Genomic DNA, 18,287 nt, shown 5'->3' on the forward strand with positions numbered 1-18,287 from the left:
ATTCTATATCTAGGAATAGCATCTTGCATTTTGGGGTGGGGGGTATTGTTGAATCATTGAATGACATCATCTAGGATTATGTGGTTTTGTTAATTTCCCATGGTTTCTATTCTGCTGCAGCATGAACAGCTGAAGGGGTCACTGCCCTGCCCGTTTTCTGGAAAATGCTCTTTATGTAGAAGGAATGACTAACTGGAATGTCATGCCTGAACTGCTGCAATTTAGCGTTAGGTGTATGAAAGTTTTACTTTACTGTAAAACAGCTGCTGTTTATTGGCGTAGGCAGTACTACGTATTCTACTCATCTGTTCCTCCGTTAATGTCTCTGCATTTGAGTCAAGATCCTAAGGGATGTTGGGTTTTCCCAGTGTGCTATTGACTCTAACAATAGGGTACTGAATGAACATGATCCGCATTATTTTCACGTAGAATTATGTACTTATTTATAAAGGTGCACATAGCACTTTTGTTAAAAAAAATTTTTTTTCTTCCCTCTTGGTTTCTGTTTATCCTTTTTGTGACATTCTTGGGAAGTTATTTTGTCATGTGGAAAACATGGAGTTCTTGAGTCAGAGGGTGAGCTCACTGTTTAACAGCCTTGTGTACCTAATAAAGTTGACAACAGTGATGAAAGTTGTATAGTACATACCGTAATTCTATAAAACAACTCTGTTTAAATAAAATACTCAAAAGTTAATTAATAAGCAAACCTGGACTCATGCAATTAAATCTAGGTTGCTCTTTACTTTCACTGTTGTTATATGTGTTGGTTTCTGGCCAATGTTAGTACAACCATAATGAATGCAAAGTGTGCAACTGGATTTGAGGAGACATACTTCCTGGAAAAAAAAAAAGGCATTTTTATATTAAATTCCATATAAACACAGACTATCAACTACTGAAGAAGTCATGCTGGATACAAATGTTAATTTGTTTATAGAATGCTAATCTCTGTAAATAGACTAAACCCTTAAGCCTGTGCCTTATAATATTTCATGAGAATGTTTAAAACAAACACCATAAATGTATTTTTATTTGGTAGTTTTGGGCAGTTGAGCTGTTAAACACATTAATGAAACAGCTGGGTTTTAACAAATGATGACTGATCAAAACTTTTAAATATCGTGCAATTAATTCTGAGTTCTATCTGCCATTTCTGCATTGGGCTGGTAGAAGTGCTAGATCAAATGTTGTATATTGATAGTTCTTAGCTTTGGGTCAGAGATCAAATACTATTAGTGTCTCTAACTGTAGATAAAAATCTGAGGGGCCACCAAACCATTTGATAAATTCCATTTACCTGCCAGTAAATAGTGATAAATTTTATTTTTGTCTCAAATTGCATTTAATCTGTTTATCAGGAAAAAAAAGATATAGTACACTTAAGTGCACTTTCCAGTTCCAGAAAGATGACAGTCCAAATACTTTTTTGTAGTTAGCAGTTGTGAAAATGGGCCGAAAGATAATGAATAAACTTCCAAAGGTTTGTTTTCCTATGTAGTGGCAAAATATGACCTAAACCAGCTACGTAATCTATAAGAAATACACTATTCTTCCAGAGACACACATGACAAATGATAGTTTGGACATGGCTTTACTTGAACGCTGATTTTGTGTTAATACCACTTATTACTACTGTTTGTGAAATTGTGCCACTGCTGCCCCTCGACTCCTTTGCATATAAATGCTGAATCATGTAATAGTTTTTGCTAGAGGTGGCCTTAATGAAGCCATCTGATTCAACCTTTCACTCAAAACACAGCCAACTTTGAAGTTAGTTTGCTCAGGATGGTATCTAGTGGCAAGATGTGATAGATTGTCTGGTAGCTTCCTCTACAGAAATACTATAAAATGTTGCTGGGGCAGTCAAGTAATATTCCAGGAGTCACATATATGGATCAGAGCTTGTTTAACTAGAGAAAACAGGCCTTCTAGAAGCCTTCTTTGAATAACTTTTCACATTCTGTATTTAACATTGTTCTACTCCAGAGACCAGAATTCAAGTTAGGGAAGAGTCTAGTGTCCCAGGCCTCTGGCAGGTATCAGCCTTCTAATACTTTTGGCATTTTAATGGTGCTCAGTAGCTATATAGTACCTAGTAACACAAGACCACATGGTTGATGAGAAAGGAGAGAAAGTGCACCAGGCACATATTATATATAGCAAGTTTAATATTTGTTAGGAGAAGCTTGAAAATTATTTTTCTTCCTGAATCTGTGGACTCTAATTCTATACCACTCATAAGTTCAAACTAAGATTAGGCAAGGAAGAGAACAAAGGTGTCCTCTGGGAGAGGAATTGCCTTGCTTCCAGAATATCTGGTTTGCTAAAGGAGTGAAGGGTCCAATTTGCATCTTTTAACTTGATCTAAGGAACTTAGGAGTAGTGCCATTGCTCCCAAGCTCTAAGGGAAGTCTTGTACTTTAATATCTTTCTTTTTTTTTTTCCTTTTGCCCCTCTCTCTTCCCAATTCCAGAATCTGATGTGAATAATACCTTCCTTGTAAGGCAGGGATAGAGCTGTGGAGTAGAGGGAGCTCCTAATGCTTGTGAGTAAGAAAGAAAGAAATAAATTGTATAATTTGTCATGGTGTACTTTATAACTTTCGTAGATATGCCAGCACCAATTCAAGACTGGGACAATTGGTGAGAAATAAACCTTGAAGTATACTGAGGAGCTATATGTGGCTGAATACAGAGTTCCATATGTTCTTTACAATTTTCTTGGAACTGAAAGGGACCTGGCCACAGTTAGTTTTTAGATGGCAAGAACAAACAGATTTTTTTTTTGGATTAAAAGCAAGGATATAATTATGTGCTTGAAATACACATACTCAGTGTACACAGTGATACTCAGAATATTCAGTACATACAGGCTATTGCCTGGTTTTACGTTCTGAGAACATACTAATTACATGAAAACTCAGTTTTAATAAAAAGCCATTTTAAAACTTTATTTTCTTCCTCTCACTTTGTTTCAGGCAACTGTGACATTCATTACATACTAGTGTCTTTATCCTTCTTTACATGAGCAATCTTTCTTGCTGAGCTTCATTAAGAAAAAAAAAAAGTTAGGAAAATCCCTACAGCACAGGTTATAATACAGGAGGGTGAAATATGGAAGCCAAAAATAGGAAATATGACTGGAATAGCTTTAATGTACATCCTAAATCATAAGTAGTAATGGTCCTGCAAGAGGGAAAATTTCTTGAATTTATATACTGTGCTTTGAAATGAGAGTATTGATGTTTCAAAAGCCACTAGACAGAATTAAACCCAAACTCTGAAAAAAACAGGTTTAGATCCAAGATCAATGATGTTTTTGCATCGTCATAAGTTCTTTAACAGAAATATTTCATGAGCTGTCATTGCCAAGGGGTTGAATCTATTTTTAAAAGTTAAGCTGAAATGAATATTGTACTGTAATAGCAAGATTCTTTTGCAGGTGGAGGAAGTACAATACTGGGGCTTCATAAGTAAGCATTACCTTAAGGTAATCAGCTGTTGAAGGGCTGCTTCTAAACATACAGGATAGACTGATTCTTGTAATTTCTGCAGCTGTTTTTTCAGCAGATTTTTGTATATGAAGAATGATGGAAGTCCCTGAGATATACTAAATATATATTTTCCCAGTGGGGAGGACACAAGAGCTATTTCTACAGATCTTTGGTCCTAGTATTGAGGAACATTAAAAGCTCTAAGGTAATTAAAACTGAATTAAATCTCTGTTCATAGTACAGGTCTCCTGACCTAATGGGAATCTTGTTAAATTGAGTGCTTTGTGCATGTGTGTGCTGGGTTTGAAGCCAAGCAAAACTCATCAAGCCTGATGTGTTCTTCTGACCTCCTCAGGTCATAGCAAATTATGGTGAAGTGCTTGTCAGTGACAGTGTAATAAGCCTGAGGATGCATATGGTAGAAAGAAAGAAATCTTATTATTTGTAAAATGATACAGTTACACAGCATTTAGCATCTCTAACCTTTAGAGGGTTTCTCTGAACATGTGCTTGCTGCTCCAGGAAACTTTCTGAAGTGAAATAATTTTCATAAAGTGTCAGATGAATGCTTTTTTTTTTTTTTTTAAATAGCTAGAATGTGGGATAGTACTGACCTTGTTTTCCCATTTGCAAGAGGCACTGGGAACTTGTTGTGTGATAATAGTCAGGTTTGATTGATATTCTATGACAGGAGATGGCTTCTTGGTTGACAGTTTTAATATTTAATTTTGTAGTTCTTATTGTTTACTAGTAATTTTTTTTTCTATCCTATATCCACTCTAGTGGCAGTTTGCAGACTTTTTTTTTTGTGTTGTGTCACTGACATACCTGCTTTGCACTTGGTTCTTCCTCTCAAACTAACAGCATTTACTTTCTTTACACATAACTTAGTAAATTGTCGTCTATTGGGAAATGCTTGACTATATGCCTTCAAAAATAAGGCTCACCTTTTATTTAAAAATATTATTATTAATACTTTCCACCTCCTGTGTTGTAGGTTGATAAATGTATACTTCCAGTCGTTCTTGGAAAGTGCAATGGTTAGCAGTTCAGTGAATAGCAAAGCAATATGTCCTATAACAGTTAAATGTAATAGATGGAGGTGCTTACGTAAAGTTGTACACACTGTTTAAATACACAGGGACTGAATATGTAGTGCGGGGGACCAAGAGACAAGAGCAACGTCATCTGGATTGTTAACTGGAGGATGTGCTGGCTTTGCAGAATGGATCACTGCTCAGTTCTTTCATCTGTGAGACCGAATTTGCAACCATTAGCCCATTTTTCCATCCCTAATTGGCTTGACTGAACTTGATTCGTTTGGGTAGATGATGAAAATTTAACATCAGAAAGAGGCAGCATGAATGCTCATAGCGAAAGATATACATTACAGTCATTACATTAACTGTGGTGCTGAGACATTCATTAACTATGTCCCAAAGAACTCAGTTGGCTGTTGTCAGTGATGTAGGACTACATAGTTGAGTAATTACCTTCTATAACTGGAATTGACTCACTTGGGCTAGAACTCACAGATTTTAGGCTTGTAAAGGTCCCTCCTTTTACAGATTAAAACCTATAGTAGAAATTTTGATATTATGATCAATAACAGGGAGGAAAACTGGAGAAAAACGCCCCAACAAACCAAACAGTGCACGCCTGCATGGAATGGGTAGAATAGCGAAGAATGTGCCCTTTCCATTGCCTTTGGTATGGCTGATAATGGTTGGTAAAGCTTTCCTATGTTAGCTTTCATCTTTCCCTCACTTGTAATACCTAATTCCCAATGACCTAAGTAATATTTTTCAGGTGAAGAGTAAGTGCACACCTTGTCATAGGTAATTTTGGGAAGGGTTATATAGTTAATCCTATATCATCAACATGAATTCATACACAGTTTTTAATGTCTATGTAAACTATGCTGTTCTGAATTTTAGCTGAAGCTGTAAGAACTAGCAATACAGGACTTACATTTCTGTATGAAGTTTTGTGAACAGTTGAAACTGTTGGCATGTTTCTTTGAAGGTAACTCTAAGCAATGTAAATAAAAAAATGTTCATTATTCACTGTTTATGAATAATGGCTACATTCTGCTTATTTTGTTGAGACTTTCTTATTCCCAAGGAAAAGTGTGCCTGACATGCGGTTGGAGAGTTTTTTATGCATACAGAACTCTATGGTAAGAAGAGCTGTTACTCCATCACAGCCACATGGACTGTTGTGCATACGACCTTTAAAGAAGGGTGTGTCTTCATATGGTTTTGTACCAGTACAGGTTGCTGCATATTGCCATAGCATAGGTTATTACCATAACGCAAATACTAACACAGATGTCGTAAAGTTATGCATGTAAATGGAACTAGACTTTTCATAAAAATATTTTAAATGATTGGTACTTCAACTCCTAGTCTATTTCATATTTACAGTTTTTGTAAAGTTCTACAAATGCTTGGACAGAATCTCACTGGAAGAATAGTTCATGAGAAGTATTCTTAATGAAAAAATAGCTCATGTGAACTCCACTTTGTATTTACCCATGCAAGTATTTCCTTGCAAGAACTGTCTTCTTGTAAATAAGTAAGTACAAACAAATTCTAACAAACTTAAGCTTTGTGTTTTCAGTTATGAAGTTTACTTTATGACGAAGGAGATGGTCAGCTGCAATATCCTGACTATCATCTGTTTTAAGTTTCAAGTTCTATGAACGGAAATAATAGGATCTGTCTAGTATGATTGGTAATGCTTGAGCCTTCGACAATTTGATTTGTATTATCATCTAAAAATTTAGTTAGGCTTAGGAAGTATTAAAATAACACAAAACTGTAAAATCATTCTGAAATTCCAAGAAGAGGGCATCTTGCAAAGTTTTCACTGTATGTGAACCTGGTTAGAAGATACAGCATAACAACATCTAGTTATACTGTTTTGTGTTCAGGATGAAGTTTCTAAAGAGTTGATCTTAGAAAAGCACACCCAGGCCTATTTGCAGTTACAATTTTCAGGGGCAAATAAAGGCTTGCTTCCCTTTGTTAGGATTACCGTCAGAGTTGTGGAGTAAATGATTTACTCATGTTCTTGTGGTACTGGAATAGGAATTGCAGTGTTTTGACGAGCTTCCCACCTACCCTTTTTGCTTGTTAAAACCAAAAATTTTTAATGGGCTTGTCAGAGGAGGTACTTAGTACTTGACTTTTTTTCACTGTCTCCCCCAAGAGTGGGAAAAGAGGGTTCAGTGAGGAATGGAAGAACTCTGATGTACCTAGCCTCTCCCTTTCAATGTTTTTGCTTATTCCTTCATGTGTTTTGGCTGAGCTGTGATGATGAAGCTTGCATCTTCTTTACTGTCTTATCCTTCAGCCTGAAAATCAGAACAAGAATTTTACAGTTAGTACAGTTTTATTAAGGTTAATGTTATTAATGTTAAAACACTCTGGGCCCTTTTCTCTAGTAAACTTAAGTCATCTAAAGGTATATAAGCTAGATGGAGGGTCTCTGAGGATGGAGCAAAGGTTGTTGTACTTACCTGTTCAGTCCTTTCTTTTTCTGAGACCAGCAAGTTAAGAATTGCTTTCAAGTTGTACCCTCTTGGGAGCAAGCTCCAGAAGGCTGTTATGTTCACTGAGAAGTACTGTAATAATGTAGTTGTTTTGGACAGTCACTGTTCATGGTAGGATTGGCAAGCACGTTGGTGCTAAAGTAACTTTGACAGCGATAGCTGAGGATACTGAAGGCGTTAATATATCAGTGTTCCTATTTATTCCTCCTGTAGCATAAAGGACTGCAATTCAGCACAAATTCTGGATAGTCATAAGCTATTCACAAAAGTATTTAATGTTTTGGAAAGCAAGTAATTGTCACTAGTAGGGGTTTGTGTTATAAGAGCTAATTATTTATGTTCTTCCCATTCTTATAGACATGGACAAAAGATGAGATGAATCATTTGCGTATGTCTGTCAGTTTTTATCCTCATTAAAAGGGAGCCTAGAAAACTAGCTAGAAACTAGCTGGACAGGCTGTCTTCTCATTTGTGAGATGTCTGATCTAAATTTCCTTATGGTTGTTAGAAGGAAACTTCTTTGTTCTGTATCGCTTTGTTATTTAAGTAACTATTCCATTTGGATATTGAAAAGAGAAACAAAGAATAAGATAATTTACTATAAACTCTGACTTTCACATAAGCACGTTTGGGAGGATGGACAGGAGCCTGAATCACTGTTGAATATCAGAACTATTGGTTGAATCTCAACTACTAGCCCTAGTTATATGCACATGTGTATGTATAAACAACCCCCCGCTGGTTTATAATTTGAGCACAGTTTTTTCTTGACAGTCTCCCAACTGTGTCTAAGCTGTAGAGGAAAAAAAATTCTAGTCAAATTTAATGGGAAAACTCTAAATTTATCAACTCATCTCTCATACTGTATCTTAAAAATTCATTTTTGGGAAACGCCTCAAAAATTGTCCAAAAAGTGCCCAGACCGAAGCAAACAAAGTCTGAGTTTAGAGGCATTTGGGGTACTTCTAAAAATATAGGAAGGTTTTTGCTCTTAACTGACCTCAGAAATACTACCATGCAGTTGTGAAACCAAGCATGTTGATGTTGTTTAGTGACAAGTAAACTGTGGGAGAAGCAGGTGTGGCCTCCAATGCAAGACCCTTTTAAGCAGTTGCTAGTATCGTTCCAGCGTAAATCACCATGCAGTGTGATAGATGATAGTGCTTTCTCCACAACTTTCAGAATTTTATAACATCTTTTTTTTTCTTGTCTCGTTGCAATGGGTATAAGGTTGTATATTTAACCACTCTTAGACCCATTACTGCCTTTCTTTACTGTAGTTTCTCTAGCTGCCCTGATCATCAAGAAAGCCATTAAAAATGCTAGAAGGAAGCCAAGAGAAAAGAGCTCATCCTGTAGCCTATATATTCAGGCAGAACACAGTATTTGAGAGTGGCATGGCATAGGTTTATGTTACTGGTGTAGCTGTCTATTCAGTTATTCAGCAGGAAGAAATTGGAGACTTCTAGATGTCATTGCAGAGTATGCTTGCTGAAAACTAATCAGTGATGTTTCAGGATGATTTGTGGTATGCTTTCTTGCATTAAATTTGAAAGATGATCACCTGTTCATTAGCAGCAACATGATAAGGTCATTGAAGGCAATTACAAGGGAGTAGAAATGATCACAGAACTGCCAGAATGCTTTCTTTAAATAATACTCAAGACAATATTATAATGGATTCATTTAAAGAGCTGAAGGTGGTTTATAATAGTTCTAAAATGGCTCTAAAATTGAAGAATTGATCTAGCGTGGCTTGCAGGGAGGTTTTGTAAGGGCAGCATTACAATATTTTCAGTGCTGTCTAGGACGCTTTCTACATTTGGCACTCTGCTTTGAAGCAGATCCAGCAGTGGTGATTCAACTAGTGGAAATCTTTGAAAAGCTGATCATGATTTACTTTTTCTGACGTCTTGCTTCATTAACTGAACTAACACACAAACAACTGTGCAAATGCAGCTGTTGCTACACTTAACATGATGTAACGTGCTTTCTTCAAGGGTATGGTACAGTGGCAGATCACACAAGATCACTCTGACCAACTTGAATAGATTTTCAATGCCTGCAGCATGCTTCCAGAATCTTTAAATGATTTAAAGTACTGCCTGCAAGGAGCACTTCAACAGAAATGCAACATAGTGGCATGCCCATGACATGATGAATTTTTGGTGTGGAAACGTGCTGTTGCGTGATGATGGGGGATCAGTCTCTGTTTTTCTAGTGACTGTTTAGAGTTTTGATTTGCATTTTGCTTTGTAACCTCTGTAGAGATGGTAAAACTACCTTTGGGAGCTGCTGAGAAAACAAATCTTCCCCAGTTAGCTTGGAATTTTTTTTCCTTTGTTGTTATAAATACAATATCTTAAAAAAAAGCTGTAAGGATTAATAACAGGAGAGGTGAGGAACACCTAAGGGCCCTGCTTGCTTCTTGCAGTTCTAACAACTCTTTCAGCTTATCTGTTGACACATAATGTGGCCAATTCAGAGGAGAAAGTTTGCGCCAAATACAGAGAACATCTGTTCTCTGGGAAGTCATTTTTGTACAAATATAGTACAGATGATTAATCTAATGTCTTTGGCGTGTCCCAGTTGTTGATAGGGAAGATAGTGAAAGAGCCAAGTCATCTTAAGATTCTTCTTAATGCTTTTGCTAAGCTTTGTCTTGCTTCTGAGAATATCCTGCACGTTGGCACCCTTGTGGTTTTTATACACTCGAATTTACCAGCTGCTGTCTCTTGTAAGGTGGCATTTGGACATCAAAAACTTAACAGCATTGATACCTCTTACCTGAAGATGGTGTATAATGTTTGGCGCAAAATATAAACTGCAGTGAGAAAGTACTCAGTTTTCTCCTTTCTTTCCTTATTTAATAATCAGTAGTTAAATTTGCTCCGAATGTAACCTATACCTACATTTGGATTCCCTTTTAACCAAACAAAATGGTCTGTAAAGCAGTATATTACTGTCATCTGAGCAAGATTCTGACAAAGCTGCAAGTAGAGAAAGTTCATTTTGTTAATGACTTCTGTCCAGGGTTTAGAATTACAAAAAGAATGAAAGAAAAAAGATGATAGAAGCAGAAATAGTTTTTGCCTCTTTCTGTTAAGAGTTGGGGCCTTTGTCTGGATTTAAATGGTAAAGTTGAACTTATAGAAAAGCTATTCTTTTATAGAGTCTGAATGTTATTTTAGTTTGTGCTTTTGAGGGTGAATTTTGGAACACTTTACCTCAAGAAGCCCTAACCATTGAACCATGGCTGTCCTGTAAGATTTTTGGCTGTAATATATGAATAATAGAATTGGGGCCATACTGTGGCAAAGAAAATGATGGATGTTGACACTAAAAAAAAACCCACATGGGAAGGATAACATTTGCCATGCTTTGTAGATTGGAGTTTTTAATATGCTGCTCCAGATGGAGTAAGAGGTGACATCTTTTTCTATTTTCTAACTTGTGTTCAAATAGCTTCAAAACCTTTGTGGTCGTTTTTAGATAATAACTCAATTTTCAGTAAAATTATGGTATGGTCATGTACAGTGATTGGAAATACTGTGATATTATGGGTAGGAGAAAGAATTGGTGGCAGACGGATTTATGCATATAGGGTATCTTTTTCTATTTTGGGGCACTGCCCTTGTCACCATTGCCACTTCCTTTGAGAATTGATTGAACTAACAAAGAATTTATTCCTTTCATGTTTGTTATTGCTCTGTTAATTTTAAGGTATGTCTTTGAGTTCTGTTTTAAAGCTGCATAATCATTTGATTATAAAACCAATCCTAAAATAACGTAGAGGTCTTGTTTCTTTTGGGAAGGACTCAAGGTTCCAAGGCTCGATGGCCATTTCTTACTGCTCTAAACTTTGTTCTCTTGACATGCTGAACTGACAGAAAAAAGTCCTGAAGGAATAAGTTGCAGCCTTAAGAAAAATGAGAGATCAGCCCAAAGTGGAATGTCTGACTGCTGAGACTTGTTGGCTAACCACCTATGGCAAGCTTCCTTTCCCTCTGCTTCTCTCATGACTTGTTCCTTTCGAAGCTGGCTTTGTAGTAGCTAGTTTACTCCCCAGATAGGGCTGTCCTGCTTAACTCCTCTGATGTGATCTAATACAGTGCCAGCAATGGTCAAAACTTCTTGAGTCTTTAAGACCTCAATGACTTTAACATTTGAGAGACTTCAGTTTTCTACAGGCCAACCTGCACAGTAGTCCTTTTTTTTCCCCTTTGGCAGGTAACAGTTGGATTATGTAGTGTGTTTGTGTGCAAGTGCTTGTGCACTGTTTTTGAGACAGTGTTGGAATAACTTAACCAACAGTTAATTCATACATGGTTAACTGCATCTTTTTTTATGAGACCAAATGAGATGTGATCAATAGATACGGAGAGTACATTAATTGGAGAACTTGGTAATACACATACCATTGACATCTGTAAATTAAAGATTGAACTAATTCAGTTACTGATTTATATCTGGTGAACTTCCATAAACTATTAACGTTTGCTTTTCTGCACCTTGGAATGTTGAAATACCATTCAGCCTTTTAATACCAGTTAACATATGTGTAACCCCATGCAAATACCAATTTATATCTACAACTGCCTGCTGATGGTTGTTTCAGAGTCTGTGTAATGTCTGTTTGCATCAGTCCTGCGCCCAGTGGCCAGCTTTCCAAACGGCACAAATAACTACTGTTAATGGTGCTGATATCTTTGTTGGCAGTTTTTGCTAAGTAATCAAGCTGAATGGCTTAAACTTGGCTTGCCTTTAAAACAGGTAGTGCTGTAGTGAGACATTCTGGAAGAGCTTGTACTAACACTGTATTTGTTCTTTCTGTATTGGCTTCTCTGCTATATCTTTTCACGTGTCATGTGCACCTTCATGCACGTGTATCTTCTCGCAAATGTCATATTCAGCAAAACATATTAATGGAGAAGAAGCTAATCCATGGACTCTGACAGATTCCACCAGTAATCTGACAGTCCTGCGTAATGTAAATTCAACAGACCTTTTAAATGAAGTGTGTGGCTAAGGAGTGAAACATGGGTGTGCTTGATCTATCTGTAGTTTAGCTATTAAAGTATATTGTTTAGTGTTTTATATCTGCCATCAAGTGGATCAAACCCCATATTTTCTGTATTCTGAGAATGATTTTAATCCTGATTTGTGATTCCTTTTGTGGCAAATTTTGCAAAAAGATGGCTTTGGAAAGTCTAGAAGCTCTGTTTTGGCACAGTGGGTTTTTTTGGTGTGTTTGTTTGTTTGTGGTTTTGTTTGTTTGTTTGTTTTTTAACTATGTCTGGACTGCTGTCCAAATGTTTAAACGCTCTACTTTATTTTCCTGGGGTGTGACAGGAGTCAAGCCAGGTATTTCACCTCTCTGATTTGATAAGTGAAATCTTTAATTTAAAAGTATAAACTATGTAGACTTTATCTACAGACTTAGCTAATTACATGTAGAAAAAATATTTAGCTAGTGTATGTGTTCTTGTGTAGGCAGTGAAATAATCAGTTTGCGTAATAAATAAAAGTTTAAATTTAGAAGTGAACTGAGTTATCAACATTGGCAGATTGTAATGACAGGTGACAAGGACCATCTTTTTTTTTCCTCCTCTTTAATTGTTATTTTGTTTATTTTTGTACTGATCAGGATAGCTTATATAGTTACAGTGCAGGTGAACAGATGAATCTCAGTCACGAGTTGAGAAGACTTATGTATTGTTCTCCCCTTGCACTGCCCCAGATTTTGAGGAGGGTGCCAGCAAGCTGTTACAGATTTTGGTATGCAGACAAATTGTTTTTAGTCCTTAGACTAAAACGGCAAGTCATTTTGGTATATGCTTATAATGTCCATCAATAAACATGGCCCATAAAGATAAAATTTTTTAAAATACTATGAAAAATAATATATTTAGGTTGCTGTCTTAGTTTTCCATTGGCTGCAATACCTCATTAAAAAGCTATAGAAGACTACTTGTATCAATCCATACTTCTGAATTCCTAAAAGCATCTCTTCAGATAAAACCAAACTGAAAATTTTCCTTTTTTTAACTTCCAAAGGCTTGTGTTACCAGGAACATGGAAAGAAGGAATGTAGTCTCTGTAAATGCTTGGATCAGTGAATTAAAGATTATGTTTGGGGATAGCAGAACTTTGAGAGTTGAAAGCCCTGTTTTTCTTGTGAATAGACAGCTTTTCTGAGCGGCCTTATTCCTTCTGTCATGGAAAACCCACATAATAATGAGAACAAGAATATGTTTGTAATTCCAGACTAGGCCAAGCTGATTGTTGTTGGTATCTAGTTTTACCAGTCATTGTGAGTATTAATGCATGGCAGACACTGACACAAAAGAAAGGTCTGATTAAATTTTTCCCAGGGAATTTCTGCTGACTTGATTTGCTGTTTGACTAAGTAAAGTTTTTATCTTCATTTCAAAAAGAGAGGTGAATGGATGTGTTCTCCTTATTTGATTCAAACAACAGATGATAATTATTTTGGTGTGATATTGAGTTTCACGTTTGTATTGCTTATCAGTCTGAAACTTCTGTGATCCTCATTTTTATCAGTATCTGTTTTTGTTGAGATTAATCTGTTTTTTCTTTATGCCTAATTTTTCTTTGGGGCGAGGCTTCCTCTTTGTTGTGTTTTTCTGTTATTTCATGCGTCAGTTCTAACTTCTCCTTTTTTGGACAGTGCTGTCCACTGTAGTAAGGCCATATGTTATATTTATAAACATTATTTGTTAACAACAAATCTATTCCAGGGCTTAGGTGTTCTGAAATAAAAGCTAGTATTGATTGATCTGCTAAGATTGAATGTATATTGGTACATCTGGTGAGGGAAAAGCTGCAATGGTCATTTGTAGCACTAGTAGATATTATTTGCAATTAGAATACTATATATATGTATATATTTTTAATTTTATGGCCTACATCTTCAATAATTCATTTCCTTTTAAAATGTTGCGGATGTAAACCACAGCTAGTTTCATTCCATCTGACATAGCTTACTCTATTTTACAACTTTGGTGTCCTCTGAGAACTTGCATTTTGGGTCTTTGGTCCTGGTGTCAGATTGAAAAAGTCTCCAGACTCCTCAGTAATGGATGTTTTATTAAAATAGATCTGTCTCAGTGTGAAATGACTTGCATCTGGTTTCCAGATACTAAGAAAGAATCGGGAGCTGCAGGTTACATTTTGTTGTGGGTATCAACTACCTTTTACATTAGAAGCAATATGGCCTTTAGGTTATTAGGGTTATTTACTTGGAAGATTGAGCGTATAAAAATATTACTCTTAAGTGCAAAATTCATCCACAAAGTAAGGTATTCAGTTAATCTCTAAGGATGCTTACAAGCATATATTATAAGAATTCTACCATGCAACTTGACTTTTGTGTCTGAGGGCTCTGAACGTACTGTAAAAATCCTATCCATATGGCAGGTTTTCCCAGGTGCAAAATTGGTTTAATGATGAGTTCCTAAAAATAATTTTGACAATATTATTTTTCTGGATAGTGCAGATGGGGAACAGGGAAGTATGTTTTTCTTTTTTTCCTTGTTTTTTAAAGAATCCTGTTTAACTGAAAGTGAGCAGAGATAATTTTCCATGTGACATCTGTTTACAGTCATACACTGTTGTCATTTCCTGTTCTGTTTTTATTGGATTGCTGTCAGGTCTGCCTCCTGTCTAGATTGTGAATGGCCGCTAGGTCCTGTAATATGTTTGCATTTTGAAGTTGGTTTTTTGGTTTGGTTTTTTTTTTTGAGGGGGAGGCGGGCGGGGGTTGGTGTTTCTTCCCTTGACTCTCCCATCTCTGTTTTTCTAAAATTGGCTTTCTAATCCATAGTTCTGTTCAGATAATTTCATAGAGTGATCTGGGTTGATTACCAGGATCCAAGCAATCATGCGTTTCATGGAGAGAAAAAAAAATAATGAAGACCACTAGCATGAAATTTCCTTGGTTTGATATTGCATATTGTTAAATCTCCTCATAAAGCTAACTTGATCTTAATCATTAGTCTGAATGGAAGAAGAGTTAATTCAATTTTGATTTACAAATACTGTTCATAATGCCTTAAGTGTAATGCTATTTGTCACAACTGAATTCCAACCTGAAAGCATGCTCAGAAAGTGGGTGAAGCCTTAAATTCTTTTAATCTGGGTTTTGTATGAAAGATGGCAAAACACTGTTTCTGGTTTTCCGTGTTTATATGTAACCTACAATATGTTTGTTATTGCCAGTTACATTTTTAACTTCTTGTCATTTCAGAAATTTAGTGTATGCAACCAGAAGAGTTTTACCATCTTCTGGAAAAAGAAAGTGATTAGGAGCTTCTCTGTGGTCTTGCTTACCCCTGTTCTCTGTCCATAGGCCCTGTTTCTTCCTCAACTCCCATGCAATTGTAACTATTTTAAGAAGAATCCATAAATCCCTGTATTCAGTTTAGCTGTTCCTCAAGACTGGAACCATTTTGATACATAACCATTTTGCTCAGCAGGCTGCAATTTGCAGGGTAGAGAAATTTATGATGGTAAGTTTTGAACTCAAATGAATTTGTACGACTAAACGCTGGTCATTGATTAACCCATATATTCTGCTTAAATACACAGACTACTCAGTTCTTGAGGCAAAATAACTTTGGTGCTTTAACTGAGAGTAGATCAATACTATTCAAGAGTATCTTCTTCCTTTGTCACAGTGTAATATGTTGCTGCTTGGAAATTTACAGGTAGAACTTCTTCAGCATAGGGTGGAGAACTTTGCTACTAATCTGAAAATTATTGTCTGAATAAGCTCTGGTATAGCTATGCTGCTGCTAAAACAGGTATGTGAGTGGGAGTAATGCCCATTAGAATGAAGTGGAGGAAATACTTGTTACTATTGAGGATTGACAAAATGAAATTGTCACAGGAGGTCTCTGCTCTCATGGAGTGACCATCTCTGTTAAGTATGCTGTTGGAGAATGTCCTCTGGAACGCAGTTTGGCTTTTAGTCTTTTAATGGGAAACAGAAAGGAGAAAAGCATTTTTGAATGGTTAATGGTTAAATTGTATGCATGTATTTTGGGGAGATTTTGGAGGTTGACAGGTGGCAAAGGCAGGCAAATAAATAGTTGTTCTCAGGTCCTCTTTTCTGGTTCATTAGCATCTATAGTTTGAGGTTTACCTGCTTGCTTTACTGACTGGCTTGGATTTGCAGCTGACGTTTTTGGAAATGCAGTTATCTGGTCAACTGCAGTGTTTTCTACTTCGCATTTGCTGTTTTGGTTGTCTTCTTGTTGCCCCTGTATGTTTACATACAGGACTGCATGTGGAGTCATCTTGTCAATACATGTCAGGTGGAAAGAATGCTCTGTCCTTTCACACTCCTCTAGTTAAAGGACACTCATTCTGCTTTGGAATCATTGCTGTTTCTGTAGTTAAAATTTCTCTGCTGTGGCCCATCTCTCTTCATCAGCACTCTTCTGTATTGCTTTTAAGATCTTCTTCTATTACCTTTTTTGATTTTCACTTTTGCCTCATTAGAGATTAACTCGATTGGAGTTGTTTTCCAGATTAGGCAGAATGATTAGTATGCTCTTTCAGAAATGAAATGCACTCATAAGATCAACAGTGTTTTTGTTTTGTAAGTTCTTCCAGATACTTAATAAAGCCAGGGTTCCACAGTAATTAATACCAAACACCACTACCATAGTCCTCTGTTGTACCAATTTGGCCTAGAGCGTGTGTAAAAATACAAATGTTCCAACTGAATATATGTATCAGTTAGGAGATTAGAGATACCAGTAATCTTGCCATTTATGATGCTCAATAAGAAAGTTCGTAAGATTGAAGAGAATTCAAAATTTGAGGATGACATTTACTTGATTTGTATAACTGGTTTTGGTTTTTTTTCCAGCTGTATAGGGAACCTGTGTGGGGGGTGGAAGAAATGCAGTTAAAAACAGTTTTGGAGGAAACAGTGCAACTGTGAGTATGTCTTGAAAGAATGATTAGCTGTCATGAAATAGATTATCTATAACAATGTAAGGTATAAATAGTAAATAATATTTAGCACTAATTTACATACAGAATTGACTTGTCCTTGGTAGCTTGATCAATCTAAGGTTATGCATGTGATATCTGTTAGTTAATAACTCTGTAGTGGTTGATTATGTATTCTTCTCTAGAATGAAATCCCCTTTATGCAATTAAGAGGATTTTTCTGTAAGATTTTAGATAGGAGGTACTGTGTAAGATGATGGTAGGCATCTTTGAGTTTTTATTCTACTCTTATTAAGTATCTGATTGCTGCATAGATGAGCAACCTTTCAAATGCTAACTTCAGGATTCATGAATGGGTTAAAGTACGGTTATAAAGTGAGGTATTTTTGATGAGCTCATAATCTCAGTCTGATTCAAAATTACTTCCATTTGTGATCCAGTTTTGGCAAGTGTTCTTGTAACTAGCCTCAAGGAAGTTTTTCCTATGCATGTAAATAAGAAATTGTGATGTCTTCTGAAAATTCTCTGTAATTTATAATAAGCATGTTGTGTTCATAAGCAACAACTGGGTATAGCGTGCTTTTTTGTTATTGGTACAAGTTGTTATCCTGGTTATGTAACAGCTTGCCTTTTCATTTTGGGATCAAGGAATTTGCTCTGTTTCTGTTTCCCTTCTCTAAAGACCTTCATATGGAGGTAACAGTAGGGTCTGCATTCTATTTAAGCTTCCATCACTGCTTTTCTGTGAATCTCCCATAGAAAGTACTTTTATTAAAGCTGCTTTCTACTATCCCTTCTTTGGTATGTAATGCTCTAGTCTTTTATCCAGGCTTTCTCACGAATATTTGAAAATTTCCATTTCTATTAAGAATGTCTGTCTGTTAAAACTAAAATTGCGTTTAGGAAAGGATGATATAGATGAATTTATTAACTTCAAAAAAGTAAGGAATAATTCAAAACTATGCATGTGTATGTTACACAAATAATTTTAATGTTTTTAAGTTTTCTAATGAGAATTATACTGAAATCATTAGTATTACTGTTGCTTGAAATGGTAATTTTTGTTGTTTTCTAGTTTAGGTAAATGATACACTCTCAGACTTTCTTTCCAACTTTCTTTGGATCCTACTTCCGATCCTCAAAAGACAAAAGTAAAAACCTACCCTGCATAGTTCTACAGGGTATGAAAACAATCCTCCTCTTTTTGTTCATACCCCCTGACTCACAGCTTTGTGTCTCACAGTCATATTT

The sequence above is a fragment of the Haliaeetus leucocephalus genome, unplaced genomic scaffold, assembly GCF_000737465.1.
Source record: "Haliaeetus leucocephalus isolate CR32 unplaced genomic scaffold, Haliaeetus_leucocephalus-4.0 Scaffold228, whole genome shotgun sequence".
NCBI classification, from domain to species: domain Eukaryota; kingdom Metazoa; phylum Chordata; class Aves; order Accipitriformes; family Accipitridae; genus Haliaeetus; species Haliaeetus leucocephalus.